The sequence below is a fragment of the Panthera onca genome, chromosome B3 (assembly GCF_046562875.1).
Source record: "Panthera onca isolate mPanOnc1 chromosome B3, mPanOnc1 haplotype 2, whole genome shotgun sequence".
Lineage (NCBI taxonomy): Eukaryota > Metazoa > Chordata > Mammalia > Carnivora > Felidae > Panthera > Panthera onca.
Genome location: NC_138344.1, coordinates 83967252 through 83973673, shown reverse-complemented (window position 1 = coordinate 83973673; position 6422 = coordinate 83967252).

The window sequence follows — 6422 nt, the reverse complement described above, 5'->3', positions numbered from 1 at the left end:
CTAGCCAAAATACCCGTAAAATAAGAGACTGAAAGGTAAATTTTGTTTACACTTCTCTGAAATACTTAAGTATAACTAGAGAAAAAGTTAAGTGATATCTGAAGGAGGACAAAGGGCAGCCGCAAGGTTCCATTTTGACAAATACAAGGCATGTTTTATTATGTTTTAGGGGCATGTGTTCATGTATAAGGGGATTTTTTCCCATTTTTCCCAATGTTCAACCAAATTAAAGTCATGATTGCACCGATTACAGTATTACTTAAACTAGTTGGAGCATTTCCAGCTAAAATTATTTTTATTGTAGTTTTAGTATGAAAGTTTTCACACAAGGTTTTGTGAATTGTAGAGGTCAAAAATAAAATACATTATTTGGGCCACAGGGAGCGTTATATGATACTTTAAATTCCATTTTTATGCCAGTCAAAATCCAGAAATACTCTCCAAAGTTATGGCATAGTGTATCTGTAATTCTACCTGACCCCAACAAAGTCCACACCCCTGTAATCTTAAATATTCCCTTTTCTCTTGTACAAAAATTGTTTTTCCTTACTCTCTGCTTAATATTTTTGTACGCTTCTATCCTGCATATAACTATAACCTAAAAAACCAAAAACCTTAAAGACAAAAGTTGATTATTTGAAAACCAACATTTTAATAATTGTTTGGGAATTCATAATCCATTTTCTGGTAATAAAATCAAGTTAGCTTGTTGCTAAGGTAAACAGGTTTTAGTAATATGATCTGAGGCTGCCTAGTGTCATTAGCAAAGGTTGAGACAGTCCAAAACAGCAAAAACAATCTCTGCAATAAACTGAAAAGAAAAAGAGCCAATTGTTAAAGACCTTATGATTTGGCTTTCATAAACAAGAACAGTTCTGCATTACATGTATTCAAAATCCCTTTCCTCTTAACGACATCAATGATATTATTTAAAAATTTTGTGGAATGTTTATAAATGCATGATTTTATTTTGCAAATTGGTAATTAAACATCAAATTACAATTTTCACTGCTGAAGCAGGACTTGTGTTCATAGTTTACAAGTGTATTTCTTAGTTAACTGAAAATTCAAAATGCAAGTCATATCCCAATATGAACTGGAAGCATTTCCTAAGAGTTACTTTTTTAACACAAATTAGCATTTGAAGGGCAGTCTATTACAAATGAAGGACTGATAGCAACAGAAAAACATAGAAATTCTAATGGTTTTATTTTGGGCATTAACATTTTTGTCATTATTCCAGACTGTCATAGGTCAACTAAAAGTGGGCAAAAAAAGCAGTATGTCAAATCTTTTCTTCATTTACCTTGGTAGTGTGAGTTGTATTATATCACTATGACAAAAAAACACATCCAGATATTAATATATCTACTTGAAAACATAACTGTGGCCTAAATTTATCACTTAATGGTGCTTATAGATCTAAAAAGGTGTAGTTGGATCCACCTATTTCTCTGAAAAGCTAGGAAAACAAAGCTGACTAAAACTTGATAACCAGGAATGTCCATCAAATAAAACAAGATTTTCTTATGGTTTTATCATAGCTACATACATATTTTAATAGAAAATGTTTTTAAGTTATCCCATCCCTCAAATAAGGGATCACTATCAATGACACATAAGAAAAAATAAAGTGGTAAAACGAAAAATGCACTTTAGGTTGAATTTAAGCATAAAAAATTTTTTAAATCATAGTAGTGGCTTCACTTATGGAGCCCAGATACTGTGCTAAGGACTTTCCTTGTATGAACTCTTCCTCACTTCTAACAGCTGTGAGGTACTACTATAGTTACCAACATTCTACCGATGAGGAGACAAAAGCTTAGAGAGAGTAAGAAACTTACTCATGGGGCTCCTAGGTAGCTCAGTCAGTTGAGCATCTGACTCTTGATTTCAGCTCAGGTCATCGATCCCAGGGATGTGGGATCTATCCACACGATGGGCTCCGTGCTGAACGTGGAGCCTGCTTAAGATTCTGTCTGTCTCTCACTCTCTGACCCTCTTGCCCATGCTCTTACTTTAAAAAAAAAGCAGGGGGTGGAAGGAAGAAAGAAACTTGCTCATGGACACAGCAGGTAAGCAGCCAAGCAAGGATTCAAAGTCAGGCAGTTTGCTTCTGAAGCCTATACTCTTAGCTACTCTGCTCCTCTGGGAAAGAAAATGTCAGAAAATGGGCTATTAGGGGCAGAAAATCCCTACATCAAAGGTGAATGTGATAGATGAAAAGATCTGGAGGCAAATTATCAAAGTGTGTATATTTTTGAAGTCTATTCTAAGATATAGCCATTTGTAAGCCCTATATTTAAGAAACAAATGAAAATACCAAGTGAGCAGGTTTTATCTGATGCCATGTGAGCACATTTCTTTTCATTGCAATTTGGTCAGATTTTTTTTGTCTCAAGAATAGACTACTGATATTCAACTAGCAGAATCTTTTATATGGCATTAGTCATAAAATATTAGGTTCTTTGTATACTCTGCCTAAACACAGTAATCTCAATGTTGAAAACTGTACATATTAATCTGAAGTCCGTAGGACACTAGGAGTCTTCTGACAATAATCAAAAAAACAAGTATAAAGCTGTAATAAGGATTGCAACGGAGCACCTGGGTGGCCCAGTCACTTAAGCGTCTGACTCTAGATTTTGGCTCAGGTCATGGTATCATAGTTGATGAAATGGAGCCCCACATCAGCCTCCGTGTTGGCAGTGTGGAACCTGCTTAGGATTCTTTCTCTCTCTCTCCCCCTCCTCCTCCCTCTCTCTCTCTCTCTCCTCTCCCTTCCCCTTCCCAGCTCTCTTTCAAAATAAACATAAAAATAAATAAATAAATAAATAAATAAATAAATAAATAATAAAAATAGGGATTGCCACAATTAAGGATCTTTCCATGTAACGTACATGATGACTATAGCTAACACTGATATACGATATATAGAAAACTTAAGAATAAATCCTGAATTCTCATCACAAAGAGAAATTTTTTCTCCTTCTTTTTTACTGTACCTACATGAGAAGATGGATATTAGCTGAACCTATTTTGGTAATCATTTCATAATATGTATAAATCAAGCTATCATGCTGTAACCTTAAACTTATACAGTGACCTATGTCCATTATTTTTCAAGAAAACTGGGGAAACAAAGATGCCATTTATCTCAGGGCAAGATTATCCACTGTTCCTCTTAACACAGTAAGAAGGAAACTGCAGAAAATCAAGAGACACACATCAACTGAAGGTTTTCACACTTCCTATATTTTGAGTGTGAAGAAACCAGCAGATATTTCTTGCACCAGTTCTACCAGAAATGAAATTCTGACCCCCTTAATTGATTTCCCAAAGTCAGAAATTATGGACCCGTGAACATATCCAATAACAACTCTTACCTCTTTTGGGTCACTGAGGAACAAATTTCTCTCATTCAATTATAAAATCATAAAAAGCAAGCAAGCATGGTTCATAAACTATGCAGGTAGGCAGACATTGCATGTTCTCTTCACTGATGCAGACAGGAGACCTATCTCTGTAAAGAAGCTCACAAAACTTTAGCCATGTGTTGCTTAAAAATATACCATAGTCACAGGGTATTACTCCCTTCTGCTTCCCATGAGAAGGTAAAGCCTTTATGAGGAGGTAGGAGATTGTCTAAGGATCAGATTCATCTAAATTATCCTTGTTACAGGTAGGTACTGCTGTGTAATTACTTGACTGTTTTTCCATTTAGATTCAACTGGTACCAGGAAACGCATTGTTTTAGGCTGAGAGAACCCTGTAAGCCAAATGAAGCTAAAAGACACATGCTTTTCAAATGATAATTTCAGATGGAGGAAAAGTAATGAGAAAATTGCAGATAGTAGCACAAGCATGCCAAACTCAAAAGAACTTGAGTGGCACCACATGCATATTATCAAAGGAAATACGCCATAATCACCAGATTACAAGGTATATTTTCACTTTAAAAGTATCTGGAAATTACCTCATACTCAGTATACCCATATCAGAGATACCAGGTCAGTAGAGACAGGGCCTAGATTCTTGGGTTAGCAACTACTTGACACTGAACACAAAGTTACTCCCCTCTAATTGCAAAGTATGGGAAAAAAAACCATCATAGCAAAATTTCACATCACATCAACAACTACTTAACAAAGATAACTCTTAGACTACTCAACTCTCTAGAAATTAAATTTAAATTAAGCCCCCAACATAGGAGATATAAATTCATCATTCCTGTAACGTATGACTCGAAAGCAAAGAAGATGTTAGGCTCAACTTTAATGCAATGGCTTAACATTGAGAGTATGGTAATTGGATTTTAGAGCAAAATTTTGAAGATGACCACTCCGTTTCGAATCTGGTAAATACAAGCAATGAACAAAATTATCTAAATATGAGGTGTGATGATGGATTTCTAGTTTTGGATATAACTTATTTGGCTTTATTAAAATTATTTCTGGGTTTTAAGGAAGATCAAAAGTTACATACATTTTGTTATTATTTAGCCATGGTTCTCACAGATCTAGTTTTTATTAGAACTTATTCAAATTCCTTGGTTACTCTCTCATACAAACTGTAAAATACTTGCTTTTACCACATACACAAGCATCAAGCTAAAATTCCTTTGCATTTAAACGCTTTTTCCATTTTTTACTGAAATATTTGTATGTACTAAAGCTATATGTAAAAGAAATCAATTTTATTTTTATATTGTGGCTTACTTTTTAAAGCCTCTACATTCACTGAAATAAGGTATTAATATTATATGTTCTACCTATAGGAATATGCATAATGAGACTTTAGTTCTAGTAAATTTCCTGCTTTTGTTACCTCTGTAGATCAGTATTTATTGACAATATTACATTTCTTTTTAGCTACATGACACTATACTCAAGATAGTATAGTACTGCATGTCAGACCTAGGAACTCTTCTCATTATAATGTACTGTATTTATCTGAACAAAATAATGATTTATATAAGACACTTTGAAATCATTTTTACTACATATGAAAGGTACTTAAATTTTTTCCAATAAATTACTCCATAAAATTGCAATGCATTGTATATACTTACCTTGTATCTTATATGCCAGCAAATATGATACTTCCAGAAAAATACTGACATCCATCACATGAAATTGCCCACTAATTTGCCCTTTGTTGGTATTATAGTTTGTTGAAATTAATTTCCGAGTTTTTGTTTTATAATTACATAAGCATTGTAAGCTTAGGAACTACACCTAGTTTTATTTTTGTACATATTATAATAAACTTCAGGAAGAATCCAATGTTATACAATAGTAGATCTACGTAGGGGTCTAAGTTGGGAATATAACAGGTATCAAAAAGCTTAGGAACCAATTTTAACAATAGTGAAAAATAAAAGGAAATTTGGTCAAATTATTTATGCTGTCAAACTTACGTTGTTTGCACTTGGACAAAAACCGTGAGAATGGAAGGCTAGCTTTTGCAACTAAAGATGTCAGATTGAGGAATTAATGAAATCAGAAGTTTAGAGAGCATCTCCAGTGCCCTCGTCTTACCAAAGAGGAAATGGAAGCTGAATTGGGTGTTCTGCTGTCCTTTGCCACTGTTATTTTTGCTTCTGAAAAATATAATTTGCACCAGACACAAAAAAAACTTAAAAGCAATACCTTAGTCATAAAGTTTGGCCAAGTGTCTCATTTCCTTTTTTGGTCAAAGTGAAAAGTGGTACCCCGAGGACAGAAATCACAAAAATGCTTGCCCAGAAAAGGTGGTATGCATCAGTTTAATTAGAAACTAATTTGGAAAACAGCATTTTCTCATTGTCAAATTTCTATAGCTGGACCTTATGACATTTCTGCAGAGTACAAGATACATCATTTATATAGGGTATACAGTGTTTTATAGGAGTATGCTAATTTTTAGCTGGTAAAAATAATTTAGTGGTATATAAAAATCTGTGCCCAAGTAAACCAGAAAATCTGTTGCACTCTTTTTGTAATTATTTTTAAAAGATACTTTGGCTTATAAGACCTTTTTGAAACGCTTGAGTCATAAAAAATTAATACTATAAAAATATCCTCTCCTACTACTACAAATCAATCCTGTGCTGAAGATCAATTCACTATAGCTCAAAATACACAACTATACCATATCTAGTCTTCATGATCAACAATGAATAAGTATAATAATTATTCTAGTATTTTTAATTTCATAACTTATTTAAAAGCCACTTTTCTAAATGTACTATGCAGCAATCCAAAGTAACCAACAACCAGATCAACCTTGTCATGGTCTTATTATTTTTAATATGTATTAACAGCCTAATATATGCAATTATTTTCCCATTAGGAGGTCTATACATTAACTATTAACAAAGTACATCAGTTTCATCAAACAGATTTTTTTGGTGTGTAAGAAACAAAATTGGCTTTTCAAAA